Below are 21,654 nucleotides of genomic sequence, written 5' to 3' on the forward strand. Positions count from 1 at the left end.
ATGAGTTGACAGCAAAAACGTTTCATGCCTGTTGAGCTTTGGCACGTTGCCGACGACCCGAACAAGCGCACGTTTCGAAACGCTAACCGATTGGCGCCGCGAAGGCCTTGACCCCGTTACCACGTTCGTTGACGATTGTTTCATCAGGAGTCGACGGAGCCGGATGAAGACGGCCGGCAGTGAATTAGAATCCTGACATGCGGGCATCTTTGATGAATTGGACGTCGTCCCAGCCAGATGCCGACGTGCCGTCGTGGGCCGACGGCTGATGAATCGCAGATGAAACGTTGGTACCTGCTGAGGCGAATCTCATTTGCTCAACTTCAAATTGATATGTTTGGGAATTGCTGGGAGAAAGACAGACAAGAGGAGATGACAGGTTTAGTCTTGTGTTTTGTGAAAGTCAAGGTAATTGGACAAGAAAAAAGGTGCCGTGGGAATTGTAAATGATCGGCCTTTTGGCAGCAAGAGAAATCTGACATTGACGAGAAAATGATAGGAGGACTCCCGACGGGTCGAAGGGAAACGTTCAGGTTCGACTTTGTGAACATCGTATAAAAGCTGTGTGAACATTGTTCTTCGAGTGACAACATATATTTTAAAAGCAGGCTCCATGCAGTATTTGCATAAATACATGTCTTATAGATGGATGTTTTGCCAACACTTGTTAATCGTTTTGTGTGCAAAGAATACAAGTGCATCTTATTCCCTGAATTTGATTTTAAACCGATTACGTTTCCGAATTGGAACGTACCGTGGGGAACGCCATGTTCCCGGTCGTATGACGTATCCCTTGCGTAACCGGAAGCCGTACCATTTTTTTCAGACACCTACTAATTGTTATGCCCCTCCGACACAGTAGATGGTGCTATTTAGCACAAAATGTTGCAATCCACCTCACTCGGCATCTGGAGAAAAAGAATCTCCCGAGTCCAATCAAGATCACCTTTTCGGCAACGTTAACCCATTCACTGGCCGCCATTTTCACATTTCGCAATCCCGTTCGCTCCCGGCTGTTTTACTGAATTTTGACTGATTTTGCAAGGCCCACAGAATATTGTGTTCTATTGCTACAAAAGCATGGAACCCATCAAAAGAAAGATTAAAGTCTCTTCTTTCATCAGAGAAAAAAAAAAGTATGTTTCTATCCATTTCCGTTTTCAGCAATTAGCATTAGAAGAGAGCTAAGTTTCATCAGTTTTCACAAATATATTTACAATTCAAATTGAGCTTTTTCTCTAGATAGCCCTGGTTGATCTCTTATACTCTGCTGCCACCCGCTGGTCGTTTGTGTAATAACTACCATTTCTGCAACCGTTCTTTGCAGTTGAGAGGCTGCATCAAAGCCTTCTGTATGCTCTAGCATAAAAAAAAATATATGAAAAAACATATAAATACGTCTTTGGGACACTTAAAACATATCTAAAACATATTTTCACGTTATTGGGAGCAAATGAGTTAATGTTGGTTTCCTCGTGAGACATGAGTGACTGTTTAAAAAATGATGTTATGTTCACATAGATTGTTTTGGACGGACAAGTTGATGTTGTTTTTGTACAAGCTAAAAATAAATGCACAGCAAACCGAGACCGGAAACAGGAAACAGAAGCACGGAGTGGCCTTCCAAATTAAAAGCACGAGCGGAATCGATGCGCAACCACCACAGAGGAGCTATTATTTTATGCAAGTACGACGTACGGAACCGGTATTCGTGTGGGAAAGAAACAGGCTTTCATTTTGGAAATAATAATACTATCGTAAACGACTTGGTGACAAATGATGACAGATGATCCCAGATTAACTCATTCACTCCCAGCCTTTTTCACTGCAGCAACCCTGTTCCCTGTTTTACTGGATTTGGACTGATTTTTGCAAGGGCCACAGACTATTGTGTTCTACTCCTGTAAAAACATGGACCCTACCAAAAGAAAGTTTAGAGTCTCTTCTTTCGTCAGGAAAACAAAGTATGTTTGTATTTGTTTCCGTTTTGCAACAATTAGCATTAGAATATAGCTAAGTTTCATCATTATTCACAAGTTGCATGTTGCAACGTGGGCCTGGTTGATCTCTTATACACTGCTGCCACCTGATGGCCGAATTTTGTAATAACTACCATTGCTTTTAAGTGACCTCTACAGGTCAGAGGCTGCATCAAAGCCTCAAACCCTGCTCTAGTATAAAAAAAAAAAACAACCAAAAAAAAAACAAAACAAAAAAACGGATAAATACGTCTTTGGGAGCAAATGAGTTAACGAGCTTCTAAACAGTCTTCGCTCTCCGTCCTTCCGCCGCGTGCAGACAATTTCCTGCAAGCCCCTGAAACGTTTGCAAGCGCGCGCGCATCCGATTATCGCGATTCAAAAGAGGAACTTTGAGCGATTCAGACACGAGTCTTGATTTGCACGACGACTTAAATCGCCCGCTGAGCACAGCGGCGCACGATTGAGCACGACTGCGCTAATACGCTCATCTCCCAATAATGTGTCACGATATTATCACCGGGAAACATCAATACTGCAGATTAACTTTTAATGCTTTCTCCAATTAAATATTTATTCGGTGGAGCATATTCACAACACAACAACATTACATCATCATCGTCATCTAATGTTTCTCCCCTTGAATATTTTTCACAAGTAGCGAGAACAAGATAGTTTTGATTGACATAGCCTGATGAAAATTGCCTTTCCACCAAAGCAAAGGCCAGCATCAGCTGACAGCTCCTTCATATCACTCCGCCACCGGAAGCAATAACAGCAACAGCCGAGCCAATCGGACCTTTCGGTATCATATCCTGCGATGACACTGCAAGCCGGCAAGATTTCTGCCTGTGAACAAACAAAGCACAAGCGACGTGGACTGGTCGCTGCTTTCAATCAAGGCGGCTCGTAACGTCGCGTTCGCGTCTTCTGTACAGCTCACATTTGATGTTATCTGAATTTAAAAAGGCAATAATTTAATGCAGGGAGTCTTCGAGTTACGTCGGAGTTCCGTTCCGACGGGAGCGATGTCACCCGAATTTATGAAGGTCAATATTTTGCACAAACAAAATAAAAAAATACATTGAAATAAAAATAAAAAATAAGACTCAGTCCAATTGAAGCCCAAGTCTTTGCCGATGTTCGTCAGTGTCTCCCGCCTATGATCTTTTTATGATGTCTAGCTTCGTTTCCTTGGTAAAAAAAAAAAATATTATTCCGTTCTTTAGTAATCACCATTTGAAATTAGGTCATTTGAGTGACATAAGAGAAAAACAAGCTTCGTGAAAAGATAACATTTTTTTTGCACAACAGTGACTTTGACACTAATATTTTTTGTTTAGTGACAAGGTAGTGCAGCACAAGACGTTGCGCTGCCCATTCAGAGGGAAAAAAATGTAATAAACGTAAATTAACGCTTTTGGCGGCATTCATTAGGATTTTAGAATACGTTATTAAACGTTTTTGGCGGTCAAAGAGTTATTAAAAAGTGTTTTTATTTTTTATAAAGTGGAAATTTAAATCGATCCATTAATGAAAAGTTCCCTGCATCTCACTGAGTGACAAATGCAAGCTCAATTTGGGGGTTTTTGTTAGGCTTTGTAAGACGTTTCAAAAATATTTTCCAAATGTGTTTACGACAAGTAAAAACTCTGACAATTCCTGATGAAAACCCCCAAATTTGTTAACGTTGGCAAGTATTCACTGCTCAGTGAGCTTTATCGGCCTTTAGATTCCAAAAATGCCGATATTTGGCATTTTGACAAATATCGGCACCGCTAATCGGCCCGGGCAATAATCGGCCTATCCCTAATAATTGCTTTTCTTTTGGCGGGACCAACATTGATAGAAGACGTACCTTTCTTCTTCTTTGCGGCCATGATGTGGGGAAAAAAAAGAAGGAGAAAAAGCCAAAGATACTCCCACGAGTGCACAAGCGCTAGCACTAGCTAAAGGGCTAAATAGAAACACTGCGGCCAAAATGGCGGACCGGGCGTAACCGTTGTAAATTTCCAAACACACCTTTGAATCCATTTTAATCGCACCCTTGGTGCGGTTCATTTGGACGGGCGCGAACACGGCAATTAAACGGTCGATGAGGACCAAATCGACGAGTCTCAGACCATCTGGAAGCGGCGCGCTTCCAAAAACGAACTCTTGCGCATATGAAACGAAACGACATCTCAAATGGCTGCAACGTTGTACTCGGAACGTTTTCTGTCGCCGTCTGTGCGCGCGGTAGCACAACAAACGTTAGCAACGCGGGTAGCTAACAGGATGTATTGAATCGGCGTTAATGTTTTATGTTATGTTTTTTTTTTTTTGTCTTTCTGTAAAGCGCTTTGTGACATTTCAGGCTGTTTGAAAACGCGATATAAATAAACTGGAGTTGAGTTGAGTTGCAGCTTGTTGTCACGCATGCTAAATATTTGATGGCCAGTTTTGTTTCAGGCACTGATAGCAGCAGTTTTTTTTTTGTTTTTTTTTCACCACATGGATGAGGATGAATTGTTAATCTGATCAACCAATAACAGGTTTGGTCCATTATGTGTTTTTGTTTTTTTTTATACACGCTGTTTTACTCACTAACGCCGTCTATTGTTGCCACCAAAAAGAGAAAACGAGCAACCACAGGTGGTTTGTTTGTTGTGCGTTTGGAAAAAAAAACACGACCACGTAAACACAAACCTGACCAGGAGGCAAGCAGGCTTTGTTCACAAACACATCAACCGGTTGGAGCCAAACTAAACAAAGGGTAGTTGCAAACCAAATCCTATTTGGTCCGATAACCATTTGGCAAGCTCCGTTTACAGTGATGTACCTGGAAGGCAGTTTAATGCGGGTACACGTTGCTTGTTTTGATGATCCGCGCGCAGCCCGGTTTGACACACGATGTTCTCCAGCCTGTAAGCTGCAGACAAACAAGTCTGACAGTTTAGCAGTTGCTGGTGACGTGACGGTCATACGGTGGAAAGCCACAAGCTCGGAGTGCGAAGGAGAAGAGAACGTGTGGATGCCGGGAGATTGTGCAGAGTAATGTCAGCTGGTGACTTGATGGCTCAGGAAAAAAAAAAAAAACAAACTAATAATCTTATATAATCTGGAAGTGACAATGTGGAATAAACATTTTTGACTGGGGTGTACATTCCATTTTTTTTTATTACGTATTTTTTAGTACGTTTGAACGTATTCAGACACAGCCACACTGAAAATGAAAAAATTGGGTGTAAAGTAAAGTTCATGTGAGTGTGAAGCAGTTCAGCAAATATATAATAACTTAGATACACTTTAAACGTAACAAAATCGAATTCACAGAGTGTCACTAAGCAAAAAAATATTAACGTTAAATTCATGTAACCGTATTTCCCACATTATAAGGCGCACATTCAATGAATTATATATTTTCAAACTTTTTCCATATATAAGGCGCTACAGTCGAGGCTGGGGTTACGTTATGCATCCATTAGATGGTGCTGCGCTAAAGGGAATGTCAACAAACCAGTCATATAGGTCAGTCAAACTTTATTAATAATTACAAACCCGCTTTCTGACAACTCCATTCACTCCCAAAATGAATAAACAGCTGTTTAATTATTTTCTCTGAGGTCAAGTATTAGTATTAGCCAGCGATCCAAGATGGCGGGATCGTCTGCCGATCGTGCAGGGTCACCGATAGCGTCTTGACAGCGAGACCTGTCGCGGCTCAATATCGATCCATATATAAGGCGCACCGGATTATAAGGCGCATTGTAAGCTTTTAACAAAATTGAAGGCTTTTAGGTGCCTCTTATAGTGCGGAAAATACGATATGTATCTTTTCACGAGAAGCGTTTTTTCTCCTTATTTTTCTATTTTCGCTCAATTGTCACTCAAATGACCTATTTTCAAATGGTGATTACTAAAGAATTTTTTTTTTTCGAATGGAACGTGATCTGTCATGTGGCACCCACCATGTTTATGTAGCAAGAGCGCGCAATATTGCACAATATTTCATTCCCAAGAACAACTTATTAAAATTGTACCTTCAGAGAAACGTTTCATGGTGTCGGTTTGGAATGAGCGTGAACAAACGATAACATCTGTACGCCATCAAAATTGCCCAATGAAATACTGACGACAAGCAACAATACAACCTGGTCGATGAAGAACGAGGTTCGAGCGAGTTATTTCGACGCTGAATTGAACCAAACGAGAAAGCAGCTTAAAAGTGATTGCCGGAAAAATAAAAAAAAAATGGAAGAGAAACGGATACCCACTTAGCTGGCAACCTGCAAAGTGCAAATATGATTGCGTTTTATTGAAAGTGAGCGGCGGCATACTTCCATTCTGGGAGTATAAAATGTTTATTGGATTTGCTGCGCGCATCATTTACTGTCGCACTTTGCTGATATCAGGAAAAATGTGGTCGGCAACACACAAAGAGCCCGATTCACGATGCGGACTTTTGAATGTGGATGAATGTCCCGTCGTGTGTTATACGACCAAAATAGTCACTAAAAGTCACAAAAAATAAATGGTACTTCCATGATTTTTTTTTTTACAATGGAATTAAATATTGCTTTAGAACAGCAGTGTCCAAACTTTTTCATTTGAGGGCCACATACAGAAAATCAGAAGGACGCAAGGGGCCACATAATGTTATGAAGAGAAATTGTGTTTAGTCCTAAAAATTGTACAAATAATTGATTTGTACTTTTGCATATTTAGAAAAATGCTACAGTTTATAAATCAATTTATTTGTAATATTGCAGCAGGGTTATTATAGTTTTGGATTTTTTCATTTTAGTTTTTTATTTTGTTTTGAGGTTTTTTTGTTTTTTTTTGTTAGATTTAATTAGTTTTCAGGGTGATTCTGTTAGTTTTTTATTAGTTTTAGTTCTTTAAAAAAGGCTTAGTTTTAGTTTAGTTAGTTTTCAGTATTAGTTTTATTTTTTTGTGTTTTTGTCTTTTTTAATGTGTTCTGTTAGTTTTTTATTAGTTTTAGTTCTTTAAAAAAAAAAAGGCTTCGTTTTAGTTTAGTTAGTTTTCAGTATTAGTTTTATTTTTTTGTGTTTTTGTTTTTTTAATGCGTGCAATATTTAAAAAAAAAAAACACCATGGGCCCGACATCATTATTCCGGTTTATATCAAAATAAATCTACTAAAAATCACATTTAAAATCATCCCCAAAGGCTCATGCATGAAATTAATTACCAAAGACTAAAACGAAGGACACGTTTTCTATAATTATAGTATAGTTTTATTGTAGTTAGTTTTGTAAACATAAAATGTAGTTTCAGTTAGTTTTCTTTTTTTAAAAAGCATCTTCATTTTTATTTTATTTCGTTAATGAAATTTTTGTTTTTTCGTTAGTTTTAGTTTACTGAAATAACCTTTAATAGCACCTGTGTTTTTCGACACCCTCCCTTCTTACTTTGACCATCTCCAAACATTTTTGTTTTTATTTGATTTGAACTGAGTCAAATGCCATTTTTTGCATATGTCGCGGGCCACTAAAAAAAAATGGACGGCGGGCCGCAAGTGGCCCCCGGGCCGTAGTTTGGACACCTCTGCTTTAGAAAGATGCAAGAGACATCGTTTTGTTATCAACCTATAATTACTGAAATGCAAAAAATGTTTTTTAACCAGTTTCTGACAATCCAATCAGGTTTAAAAGGCTTGCTGGCGTTCACTCCAAATCACGAGCAACGCCAATCTACGTTTTCCACCTCTGTGGCACAGTTTCCATCTTATTGACAGATGGATTTCAAGGGCTCACGCGCAAAGTGAGGGCAGGATATAAAGCTTATCTTCCCGAGTCGTCAACAGCTTGTAAAACGACGCGGCGGGAACGAGCGCGAGCGCCGCCGTGATAGATTACAGCCGCCGCGTTAGCTCGGCGTTCGCGATCGCCGAGCAAAGACCGTCGGGTTGCAATCACGCGCAGCGAAAATTCCAAGTTCGCTCACGCGGAATATTTTAGAGCGCCGGATTTACTCAAATAACAAAAGCGGGCGCTGAGTCGCTCGACATAACCGAACAGATTGTGTAGCAACAGGTGTCAATTTTGGCCAAATTCAAGAAGGTTTTAAACTTTACTTATCTTGGTTGGTTTGCATCAGGAAGTGCAATTTCATGTTTGAAGTGATGGAATTGGAATAGAACATTATAAAACGATATAATACCCATTTTGCGTAACATTGCATTATTATTATTATTATTATTATTATGGATAGATGGATAGATAGATACTTTAGTATTTATATCATTTATTTATTCATTTTTATTTTATTTTATTATATTTTTTTATATTATTTTTATTATATTTATTAATGTATTTTTTTAAGTGTTATTAATTAAATCATTTTTAAATTGTACGGTGTCCTTGAGTGTCTAGGAAGGCGCCTATAAATATAATGTATTATTATTATTATTATTATTATTATTATTATGGATAGATGGATATATAGATACTTTAGTATTTATATTATTTATTTATTCATTTGTATTTTATTTTATTATATTTTTGTATATTATTTTTATTATATTTATTAATGTATTTTTTTTAAGTGTTATTAATTAAATCATTTTTAAATTGTACGGTGTCCTTGAGTGTCTAGGAAGGTGCCTATAAATATAATTTATTATTATTATTATTATTTAATTTATTTATGTATTTATTTATCTATTTTTATTTTATTTTATAATTTTTTACATAATTTTTTATTATATTTATTAATGTATTATTATTTTTTTAAGTGTTAATTAAATCATTTTTAAATTGTATGGTGTCCTTGAGTGTCTAGAAAGGCGCCTATAAATATAATGAATTATTGTTATTATGATTATTATTATGATTATTGAAGGAGGCAGATGTTATGAAGAACAAGGATGCTCGTCAGGGGAAAACTGCCCTCATATTTGGAAGCAGAGGAAATTAACCACCAGCACATTACGATTTGATGAGTGAACCGGGGATAAAAACAAACAATGTGCAAATGCCAAATAAGATCCAGAAGCGTTTATCGTCCGACACCTTTATTTGAAATTACAGCGCTTACACATCGGTAATATTTCCCTGGTGTAGCTCGGTAACAAAATACAACAAACGCGTTGAAACCGGTGCAAACCGGTTTGTTTGTTTTTTCACCGTTATTGGTGTCGATAGGTCGGGCTGCGCCATATCTAGTTGCATGAATTCATTTGTGGCGGTGAAAGTCAGGCGGCATTAAACCATTTGAGCTGCCTGAGAGGATCAGATAAATCCCCGTGTTCAATAAAGCAAAGCGCCTTTCCTCAACGCAATCATTCGGAACGGGCGGAAGCCGGAATATTTTGCTGCGCCTTAAAGCTCCAAACTCAAAAGCAAGCCAGACGCGACGCTTTCAAAAGGAATTCCATTCAAAAAACAAAACAACAACAACAACATTTGAATTCAAACTACACATTGAACATACAATCGCTCGTTATGCACAATTTGTTTTATGTCATCGTATCTGTTGATATTTGTGTATATTCAAATCGTGTCCAAAAAAATCAATCAAATTTCAATCGGCATGGAAATTTGAGCTTCAGTTTTGTCTATTTACACAAGCAAAACGTAATTTTCTCAGCATACGCTATTTAAAAAAAAAAAAAAAATTCAATGGCATAATAACTTGTTTCATTTCCACGTGCTTATTAAAGCAGAACAGAAATGAGAATCCTGACACGGAGGGCAAAAAAAATGTTCACAATGCATTTGATTGAAGAATCCGCCATCGTAGCCATCACGTACAAAAATGGCTGATAATTCGTCTGATAAGATTACATAAATGAAAGTAAATGGAATTAAATGGGGACAAATTTTGATGACCAGATATTCGGATACCTTTCGTAGTTATGAAAACGAGTGATGCAAGAGGTCAAATAATTGAAAATAATAATTGATTGAGTGCAAGGTGTGAAAATAAATAATGAAATAAAGTTTTTAGGTATTATTTTTGATGAATACTTAACATGGAAATGGCATATAGAATATGTCAAATCTAAGGAATCGCAAACTATAACAGTTGTACACACGGCTAAAGAATCATTGAACAAGAATAGTTTGTTATTGTTATATAATTAATTGAAAACCGATTGCATCGAAGTGTGTGTGTGGTGGGGGGATGCGGCCAAAACCGACAAAACCGACACCGATTCCATCTTTCATCTACAGAAACGTGCAATTCGTGTCATTTTTGGGTGTGGATGCAGAGACCACACGGATCCATTTTTCGTACAACTAAACGTAACCTTACAAGGACATACTGCTGAATTATTATTTTATAGAATTGTTATATTGAAAGCGTCTTGACCGCTCGCTGTCATTATTTATTTATTCTGCGTTGATTATTTTTTTGTGAATTGTTGATCAGGGGCAGATAACAGAAGTTTGCACTTCTTTCTGTCCATTCTTTTTTTAATGGAATGAAATCAAATTGAAATGAATTTACCCCAAAAAAATCTATCTTTGAAATATGCCTGCGTTATGAAAAACCAGCAACAAGACGTATTTATTCCCAGCTAATGCAAGTGGATGAACGTTTGTCTCTTCTCAACGCTTTTCATTCTGCATCATGTTTCTTTTTATACCCTTGAGCAGGACTCATTTCCCCTTTTTATTGCTTTATGCAAGTAACATTTTCAAATTAAATTTGAAATCCGATTATCCGTATTTGTACTCCGGGTTTAAGTGCGTTTGAGTATGAGGGGAAAACATGGCATTCATACAAAAAAAAAAAAAAAATGTGCTAATGAAGCCCTCAATCATGAGGCAATTCACATCTGCCCTAGTAATTATCTCCAAGGAGTCGTACCATTATGTTGTAGTGGAAAGGGAGTTTACAGTATAATTACTTAGCTGTTTTAATGTAATTACTACGTCTCATCCCCCCCCCCCCCACAATCAGCCCAATTTCCCCCTCCAAGTATAGCGCGGATTGAATTTGGAATGGATGGTGATACAAAAAAAGTCCATCATTTCAAGCGGCGTGTTCAAGCCTTGTGAATTTTTTTTTTTTTAAGCCTTGCAGGCATCGCACCCTTTCACTGCCTTATCTTATGTAGTAGTTATAGATTGAGCCTCGAAAAAGTATAAAGTAACTGTGCAAAACGTCTCGCAGAATTTGAATAATTAATATTCAGGGGTTGCCATGGTACCCCACCAGTACCTTGTGTCAATTATTCAATCAAAGGCGTTAAATCAGGTGTCCAAACTTTTTCCTCTGAGGGCCACATACAGAAAAATAGAAGGCCACTTTGATTTTTTTTTAAAAGTTATTTATTATTAACACATTCATTGCCAGACCAAAAAAAAAAAAAAAAAAAGCATAATTTGACGTCGTTTCCCGTCAATGGCAGTGAATGAATTAAACATGGTAAAAATCAATGAAGCAATTATAAATTGTTGATATAATGTGCAGTTACTTATTGAAAACTGCTAATAGCGACCCCTGTCTGCCACTATAATAGATGCGCCTCTCCACTGAGCAGCAGCTGATCCCAACTTGACATTCTGAACCACAACAAGAACAATCGGTCGTCAACTGACCACACTTACGAACCATTCATGTGATGTTTTCACTTTTTTTTTTTCATTAATAATTAACCATTAATGAATGTGATTGTTTTCACAAATTGGACGGTGACACTAAGAAACAAGTGGATGAAACTATTTTTATTTCTGGAACTGAATTATTCGCTGCAAATGTGTGTCTTTGCGTAGCTTAGAAATGTTTAATCCACTCTTTGTTCTGTATTTAGGTTTAGAGAAAATGTACATTCCTCTTAGAATTTCACGGTAGGCTTTATACAAGTATAAAGTATATTTCGGTTTCCGTCTTGCAGCAATTAGCATTAGAATATCACTAAGTTTAATTATTATTCACAAATCTATTCACAATTGTGAGTAATTTGAGGGTTTTTTTCAACATGGTCCTGGTTGATCTCTTATACTCTGCTGCCACCCGCTGGTCGTTTGTGGAATAACTACCATTTCTTCAACCGTTCTTTGCAGTTGAGAGGCTGCATCAAAGCCTTCTGTATGCTCTAGCATAAGAAAAAAAAAACATGAAAAAAAAAACGTATAAATACGTCTTTGGGACACTTAAAACATTTACAATAGATTGTATATTTACGTTTTTGGGAGCAAATGTTTTAATGATGCTTTTCTGCCTTTTTTTTTTGCAGGCGGTTCACGGTGGCGTAACAATGAAGTGATTTCCAAAAGGTCCCGTATGGACTAACCAAATGAGATTAAAACACTGGCCTGTCTGTCATTTGTCACCTTTTTTTTTTTTTTTTTTTTCTTTTCAAAGTGACTCCTCCAGGTCAGATTTAATTTATTTTACAGCCTCGGCTTCCCTTAAAGTCTAATCTGATTCCACCCAAGAGAAAACGCTGCACAGATGAAAATCCGTGTCATCTCAGGTTATTTTGGGGGGTCCAGCTGCTTCATTTTTCCCTCTCTGGGCCTTTACTTTTATCTACCCTTTGTGAGAGAATGGGATATTTGTGATGATGTGCACGTGCAGAGAAGTCTGAATAAGGAGACTTCCCTTGTCAATTTATTAACTCATTTGCTCCCAAAGACGTATTTATACGTTTTTTTTTATGTGTTTTATGCTAGAGCATACAGAAGGCTTTGATGCAGCCTCGGGACTGAAGAAAACGCTTGAAGCAATGGTAGTTATTACAAAAACAGCCAGCAGGTGGCAGAAGAGTATAAGAGATCAAACAGAGCCATGTTGCAATTTTTTTTAAATTTTTTCCCCCACTGTTTTAAACAGATTTGTAATGAAACTTAGCCATATTCTAATGCTAATTGCTGCAAAACCGAAACAGATGGATTTTTTTTTTTCCTGATGAAAGAAGAGATGTTTATTTTTCTTTTGGTGGTGGGAGTGAATGAGTTAAGGAAAGTGTGGCAAAAGAAAAGGCAAGTCAACTGAAAAAAGCCATGACCGAGCTGTAGTCGTACGTCCGGTTACGGCGGTCTCAAAGAGACGCAGTTGACTGGGAGCAGCAAAGTGCAAATCTAATGATATATATATGATATATATATATATATATATATATATATATATATATATATATATATATATATATATATATATATATATATATTTTTTTTTTTTTTTTATGGCAGTGCATCAAATCATCTCAAAAGCCTTTAATAATATTAAACGCTGTAGTGCAGTGATTAAATGATGCAGTTTTGGATGTTTTCCAGGCACACTATTGTTCCTTGATGAAATGGTCGAGAACTGCAGGCGATTTGGATTCGCATGATCGCAACGGGCGAGTGCATTCATGTCTCTATAACATCGTAATAAACGGCGTCTGCATGCTAAGTTGGTGCAAACTAGCATAACATTTCTTTTTGACTGTATGGAAAAAAAGTTTTCAAATATATTTTAAATATGAACAAAATATGTGCGCACGTGCAAAATACGTGCTCTTACTATATGTTATTTTTGTACTCTACAACTCCTCACTGGGGGGGAGGAGGGTGTAGAGTGAGCACTTCACTTCACAAATATTTATTTAATTCAATCTCCGGTGTAATAACCTTATTTATTGATTGATTGAATTTTTATTTTTTATTTGATTTTTCTTCTTCTTCCTCTTATTATTATTATTATTAATTCAATCTCTGGTGTAATAACCTTATTTATTGATTGATTGAATTTTAATTTTTTATTTTATTTTTCTTCTTCTTCTTCTTCTTCTTCTTCTTCTTCTTCTTCTTCTTCTTCTTCTTCTTCTTCTTCTTCTTCTTCTTCTTCTTCTTCTTCTTCTTCTTCTTCTTCTTCTTCTTCTTCTTCTTCTTCTTCTTCTTCTTCTTCTTCTTCTTCTTCTTCTTCTTCTTCTTCTTCTTCTTCTTCTTCTTCTTCTTCTTCTTCTTCTTCTTCTTCTTCTTCTTCTTCTTATTATTATTATTATTATTATTATTATTAATTCAATCTCTGGTGTAATAACCTTATTTATTGATTGATTGAATTTTAATTTTTTATTTTATTTTTCTTCTTCTTCTTCTTCTTATTATTATTATTCTTATTATTATTATTATTATTATTAATTCAATCTCTGGTGTAATAACCTTATTTATTGATTGATTGAATTTTTATTTTTTATTTGATTTTTCTTCTTCTTCCTCTTATTATTATTATTATTATTATTATTAATTTAATCTCTGGTGTAATAACCTTATTTATTGATTGATTGAATTTTTATTTTTTATTTGATTTTTCTTCTTCTTCCTCTTATTATTATTATTATTATTATTATTAATTCAATCTCTGGTGTAATAACCTTATTTATTGATTGAATGAATTTAAATTTTTTATTTTATTTTTCTTATTATTATTATTATTATTAATTCAATCTCTGGTGTAATAACCTTATTTATTGATTGATTGAATTATTTTTTATTTTATTTATATTTTATTTTTTTATTAGTGCTGTCAAACGATTAAAATTTTCAATCTGATTAATCACGCTTTTAAATATTGATTAATCACCATTAATCAGCTAAATTACTTGCGTGTTCGCGTAATATAAAATAAATACAAAATACCGTAATATTTTGACATTAACGCATTTTATTATCTGAATGTCATTTGAAAACATTGATTAAATGCATGTACGCAATTGCATGCATGCGTGTATTGCTCAAAACGTTAACAGCATCATAACAATTGGGTGCAATTCAGCAATTAATTAAACGCAAATTACTTTTGTTTTATCTAAAGTCCCGTCGGGGTGTGTTTTTTTTTTTTTTTTTTTTAAAGCGAAATTTACCACCGCTTTACCGCTCATTTTGGAACAACGGGCGTAGGAAATGCCGAGCATTGACCTCGTCACTGACCCGCCGCCGCCCTCAATGTCACCGTCCGCGTTTACGTTCAAGGCTCAAGTGCGGCCCAAAAAAATAGTGCAATTAATCTGCGTTAACATGTGATTAATTGAACTTTTTTCCTGTGATTAATAAATCTATTAACGCTGTAACTTTGACAGCCCTATTTTTTTATTTTATCGCTGAGCGTCATCATGTTGACAGCAAGCGACTTCGCAGGCGTTCACTCGACCCTCCCTGGGCGTGCAATTATGTGCGAAAAGTCAGCATCGTGTCGTTCCCTTATGGCTTCGATACGCCTTCCTTACTCCCTGAACATTTAATGGGGGGGGGGGGGGGCAGAGCACTAGCGTCCGTCCGTCATTGACCGCCTTAGAACACCCTTTTTAACTCATTCACTGCCAATGACAACTATAGACGTCAAAAATGCAAGCAAACAGCCAGTGTTAATTTTGAAAAAAAAAAGAAAAAAGAAAATTTAAAATGAAAATTTTAATTAAAAAAAAATAATTTAGTTTTAGTTATCGTCTTCTGACTAAATGTAATTAAAGCCTTAGTCATAACTCAATCACCAGATTGTATTTTACTTTTAATCCAATTTTAGTCAACAAAAATAAAGAGCAATTTTAGTTGACTAAAATTGGCTTTTGGAGGCCGAGACCCAGTATGTGGTCTCAGTAAGACCAAGACCGATCACAGGAACGTCAACGCCCGTGTTGTAGGGTAGCAGGAATCCGTTCTACGGACGATGGTAGCACTTAGCGATGAAATTGTTGTCATCGTTGTTATTCAGAACAACAATGATTAATAACTATGAATGAAAACAATGAATAACTAAAACTAAAGTCAAATTTCTTGTGAAAATTTGCACTGGCTGTTTGCTTGGATTTTTGACGTCTATAGTCGTCATTGGCAGTGAATGAGTTAATTCCGAGGAAAAAAGCGGAGGAAACAAAGATCCACTTATTTTCTCCACTGTGGTGCTTCTTCCCATTTGCTATTGATTTGGACTTTCCAAACGATATTTGTAGCGGTGCACCAAACCCGCCCGGTGATAAGTCTCCGCTTGGGGGGGGGAATCGAGAGGGCGTCCTGTGGAGACACGGGAGAGGAAGCAGCCGAAATGTCGTCTGAAATTCGCATCACTCGCTTGCGAGATGCATCCCGCCGCTACGCGCAAAACTTTTGCCGGAAGCCGAAAACCCGTCACGGCCCAAGCTCAAGGTCGACCACGGGAACGAAAGACCGACATGCCGTCTATCCATCCATTTTCTTGACCGCTTATTCCTGACGGGGGGGGGGGGGGGGTGCTGGAGCCTATCTCAGCCGGCCCTGAACAGGTTGCTCGCCATTTTTTTTCCCCTTCTGTCAGCCTGATGGAGATGAAGATGGCAATCATACCTGTTTTTCATTTTCTTTTTTTTTTCTTTTTTTTTTGTGTGTTTCCCCCCTCGCGCACTTTCAAAGTGCACTTTCATCCGTTACGCTGCATGAATCGAACCTGCATCTATTTTCAGGCCTCTCTGACTCTGACTACTCAATTGATTATACGGGAGATAAAAAAACAAAACAACTGCTGATTGACTAGCATGAGTGATTTTGTAGCTCACGTTGTCTTTTTAATGAGATCTTCAAATGTGACTCATGCTGGGAGCTCAAGTGGAGTCAGCGGTCAATAAAGCGTACGATGTGATCGGAAAAACAACATCCACAAAGACACTTGGGTCAAATACTTTTCAGAATATATTTTATGTATATACGTCAAGATCATTTTTTTTTGGTCAGGTTTAGTGTTAATTTTGTCAACACACATTTTTTCACCAGGCTAAAACTAGCTAGACTGGACTAAAACACATTAATAAACATAATAAATGTGACTAAATCAGTCTGCATTTTCGTCAACTAATGAAAATGTACTTCACTTAATAAAAACTCGACTAAAATGTACGGACATTTTTTTTTGTTCATGAAATGATTGTCCTGTCTAAAACTAGACTAAAATGTTGACATTTTTTGTTGACTAAACTTGGACGAATAAAATAACATTTTGTTGGACGAAAATAAAGACTAAAATGTTGGACTTATAGTCGACTAAAAAAATTGACTCAATAAAAATGAAATGAGGTTGACTACGATAAAAACTAACAAGCATTATTGAGACTCAACTAAAACTGAGACTAAATTTTAAAATGGCTGATAAAATTAACAGTAATGTGAATATTATTATTATTATTAAGTTGTTTTTCATCAAAAAGATGAGAACATTTGATGTGAAATAGTTTTAGATACGAAATGTTTAAAATTATCTTCTGTCAAAAAAATAAATAAAATACAGGTGTTAAATGATTCTCCTGACAAAAACTAGACTAAAATGTTGACAGTTTTGTTTGACTCAAACTAGATGAATAAAATAACATTTTGTTGGACTAAAATGAAGACTAAAATATTCGACTTATTGTCGACTACAAAAATGGACTAAATAAAAACGGGATGAGGTTGACTACGATAAAAGCTAACAAGCATTATTGAGACCAGACTAAAACTGAGACTAAATTTAAAAATGGCGGATAAAATTAACACTAGTCAGGTGAGACAACGTGTAAACTCCACCAAGCCTGCAAAATCAAGCGGCCGATTCCTCCAACTCAATTGTTTAAAACGGTGTAACGAATTATGGATTACCGCGTACCAAAATAATAAACAACCAATTAATCTGTTTCCAGGGTTCTGTATTTCTGTTTTTTTTTCTCCCCAGGACCAAATGGATAATGGATAAACCTTTTTTTATTTATTTTTTTTGTAATGAATTTGCATGGTCTGTTGCCTAAGTGAGATACTTTAATTACCACTCACCAATAACAGAAAGCAAAGTTGTTCTGTCACGTTGCATTAACTTAATGTTGTTGTTGTTGTTGTTTTTTTGCAACAAGGTTTCCGGCAGAATAATTGAAAGCGTTCGTTCGCCCATGCTCGGCTTTCTCGTTCATCTTGGCACACGATTACGACGAATGGACTTAAAAACTGCAGTTTAACTTCCAGCTGATGACAAGTAAAAAACAAAAAAAAAACAGTGCTGATGAACAAAATGGGAGTCTTTCTCCTGCCGTCTATTTGGAAGAAAATCGACATGACCGATATACCGTACGTCTTGGAGCTAACCGGGAAACTGAAATTGAAAAAAATTCGATGTTTGACTTTCGGACTTTGTGAAACGTCATCACCAACGAATGTCAGTTCCAGTTGGCGGTGTGCTTCGAATTTCGTCTTCCTGTTTTGTTTTTGGGGGGGGGGGCAATATAAGATGTTGGAACGTGAGAAGCCATCGACGGAAATGCCTCCGGTTGCCCTGGTCACACGACCGCCCCCCCCCGCGCGTCGGATGTACACCGATGTCGTCGTCGGGGTCGTGGAAGATCAACATCTTCCTCGCGGGAAGGCGAACGGCTGTCGGAATCCGTCCCGAGCGACTCTTTGAATTGTAACATCAGGACGAGCGACCAGTCGAGATTGGACGCTTGCTTCATTTCCAGTCAGGTGGTCACAAAGCGTCACGGGCTCGCATAACTGACAGATTTCTGATGGGAAACATTCTGTGTCGTTCACATGACGCTATGGAAAGCCGACAAGTGAAGGTTTTAGGATCAACGGCCAATCATGCAGGTTGTCATTGCGATTTATTGACTGGACTGTTAACTCATTCACTCCCAGCCATTTTCATGTTCTATTGCTTTAAAAACATGGAACCTACCAAAAGAAAAATGTATCTCTTCTTTCATCAGGGAAAAAAAAAAAAAAAAGTATGGTATATTTTTTTTATATGTTTTTATGTTTTGTAGCAATTAGCATTAGAATTAGCTACGTTTCATCATTATTCACAAACCTGTTGAAAATACTGGGAAAAAGAGTTTGTTGCAACATGGACCTGGTTGATCTCTTATACTTTTTGCTGCCACCTGCTGGCCGTTTTTTTTTTTTTTTTTTTTTATTTTTTGTAATAACTACCATCGCTTTAAGCGACCACTTCAGGTCAGAAACTGCATCGAAGCCTTCATACAAAAACTCTAGAAAACAAAAACCTAAAAAAACGTATAAATACGTTTTTGGGAGTGAATGAGTTAAGTGTTGCGTTCATGTTTTTTGTTTTTTTTTGTGAGTATGCATGTCGTTGGTGCCATAGGCGCACATATGGAGTTTATTTCGTTAGCGTCAGTAGGATCCAACACAAATCCCCATCAATTTTTCCCAACAGCTGCCGAGGGCTCCATTTGCAGCCAGAGAAGTGGAAAATGATCTCGTGCATTAGTGCCAGCAAGGAGGCAAAGCAAGAGAGGCGGAGAGAAGGCATCTGCTACATCCGTCCGTCCGTCCGTCCGTCCATCCGTCAGCTGAGAGCGCCGATGCTTCCGCAGAATCATCCCAAGTGCTCGGGTACGTCTCTCGTTCTCAACACGCCACTAAAAAAGAAACGACAGGTCATTTAGACAACTGAATGAACGAAGCGCAACGAAAGCCGACAACAAACGGCTCCTCCGAAGCCGAATCGTATTCCGCTGATTTTTCAGCGTGGCCCCTGAATCATTTTTATGAGCCGGCATGAGCCGGACCCGCTCTTCGCTCGCCGGCCGTTTCAGCTTAATGCGGAGGCGCCGAAGATTCCCCGAGAGGCCAGTTGACAAAAAAGGTCGGTGATGTTGGAGGGGTAGCGACAACGACGACGTTATAAACTGATGAGGAAAAACTGGAAGAGCTTTAAGACTTCAATCGCAATGTTTGAGCGGTAGTAAGATACGACGGTAAAGTTAGAAAAATTTGTCGTTGCAAGTGGTAATAGATTAAAATTTTTAATCGTAATTAATCGCATGACTTCAATAGTTAACTCATGATTAATCTCACATTTTATATCTGTTCTAAATGTACAATAAAAACTGGTTTTTCTAAGTTTCCATCCTCTCGTTAACATAAACGTGGGGAAAAAAAGAAAAGAAAATATAGCTGCATCTTTTAGTTCTGGATTAAGTAATTTCATAATAATTGATTAAATTAAGTTAAGCTTACTGCGCTGTGGACAAACAACTACGGAATTAATTTGAGTTGAGGTCATGTTTCTGCCACTAGACGGCATAATTGCATTTGTAAGACATTGGTGACAGCTCGGTGCATTTTTCCTTTTCATATTCCGAGCTATCTAATCTTTAACATGAAATAATTTGTGAAGTTCTGCACATTTTTAAAATGGTAAAATACATCTTGACCCCAGACTCCACATATATATGCATTATTGTTACATTTTATATTGTGAAATTTTGACGTGGACGCGTCTGCTGCTGGAATTCCGCTGGTGCAGATTTCCCAAGGAACGGTCAGAAATTAATCGTGCATTTAAAAAAAATAAATAAAAATAAAATACTGGCGTTAAAGGAACTTTAAATTAACTCAAAATTAACTCACTAATTTTGACACCCCTTTTTTTTTATATATATATGAGCTAAGTCACTCATTTTGCAAACTCCACGTAGACTTTCTGTTTTTATACTTGGTCCGACCTTGTGGGAAATGTGCCGTGTATCAGTAATAGTCGTACTTACGTATGCGCAGGATGTTCGTGATATTATTCCTGATGGTTTTCAAGGCCATTCATTCAAAGTGAAACCGCAAGCAACGTCGGGCCATTCTCGAACCATTCCGCTCGAAAAAAAAAAAAAAAAAAGTTGCATGGCTTCAGAATCTTAAGTGGCTTTGGACCGCAAGTGTTTTGAAAGAATATTCATACGCTCCTTGAACTTTTTCATATTCTGCACACCTTGCAATCACAAACTTCAATGTTTTATTTCTTTTATTATTTTTTTATTTTTTTACTCAGCTTCTATAGAATTGATTTTAGAGCTCACAGGACGATAGGCTTGATGCAGTTATTGCAAGTACGGGTTATACCATCAAATATTAAAAGTTTAAGTCCATTTCAAAATGTCCGGAGAAGAGTTTTTTTTTCGTTCACTTGAAAAGTGGGTGACTTCAAAACAAAAGGTGTCCTTCCTGGAATTGTCAACTTTGTCTCATATTCATCTTTGGAACTGAAACTGAACATTTTTTTCAGTTTACAACAAAAACGAAAATGTTTCAATAGTTTTGGGGGGAATATTGTACAAGGGGTGCACTGATTTATCGACCTCGATTTCCTTAATTTTGGAGATCGGTGATCGGCCGATCCCTTTAAAAAAAAAAAAAAAAAAGAACCGATCTTCCCCACCAGTTTCGTCTCCTGAAAAGGTCAGCCACTCGCCTTTTCTGCTGAGATGACTAAAAGGATTTTCATTTTTATTTGAGAGAACAAATTCCTGCCAATATATATATATTTATATATAAAAAATGTTCTGCAGCTAAGTGAAGATAAAGCACTTTTTGGCAGTGGTCCATGAGTTGCCCCCTGGTCCACTTCCACCTGGAAGCATCTGTGTGGCCAAAGTCCATCTCAACAAGCATCCAGTCAAGCGAGCTCAGGGTCAGGGGTCAGTCCGATTCATTCAAATGTTGACGGATTATTTTTCTTATCGGTAATTGCAACATTGGTTCCTGCTGACCTCAGTGAAGTTGAAGTCAAGAAGCAGCATTCCCTACGTTTGTATTATGCATTGAAAGTACTTCAGGCAACAAAAAAATAAACAAATTTTTTCTTTGTTTTTTTGTTTTTTGTTTTTTTGTTTTGCTCCGTTGAGTCAGAAAGCTTCAGTTCACTGATCACCACTTTTTCACCACGTGTTTCGCCATCCTTCACGCAGCCCGTTTTCAATCTGCCAGGAGCAAACGAGGAGGAACGTC

The 21,654-nt window shown here is 37.2% G+C and overlaps 1 long non-coding RNA gene across 1 annotated transcript in view; it reads left to right on the plus strand.

Moving 5' to 3' along the window:
• Positions 1-21,191, plus strand: part of LOC144027244 (uncharacterized) — a 117,730-nt gene extending 96,539 nt beyond the window's left edge. Inside the window, exon 2 of the long non-coding RNA XR_013285407.1 lies at positions 19,088-21,191. This is a non-coding gene — a long non-coding RNA (uncharacterized LOC144027244). The remainder of the gene's footprint in view (positions 1-19,087) is intronic.
• The last annotated feature ends 463 nt before the right edge of the window (positions 21,192-21,654 follow it).

Source organism: Festucalex cinctus, chromosome 10 (assembly GCF_051991245.1).
Source record: "Festucalex cinctus isolate MCC-2025b chromosome 10, RoL_Fcin_1.0, whole genome shotgun sequence".
NCBI classification, from domain to species: Eukaryota; Metazoa; Chordata; class Actinopteri; order Syngnathiformes; family Syngnathidae; genus Festucalex; species Festucalex cinctus.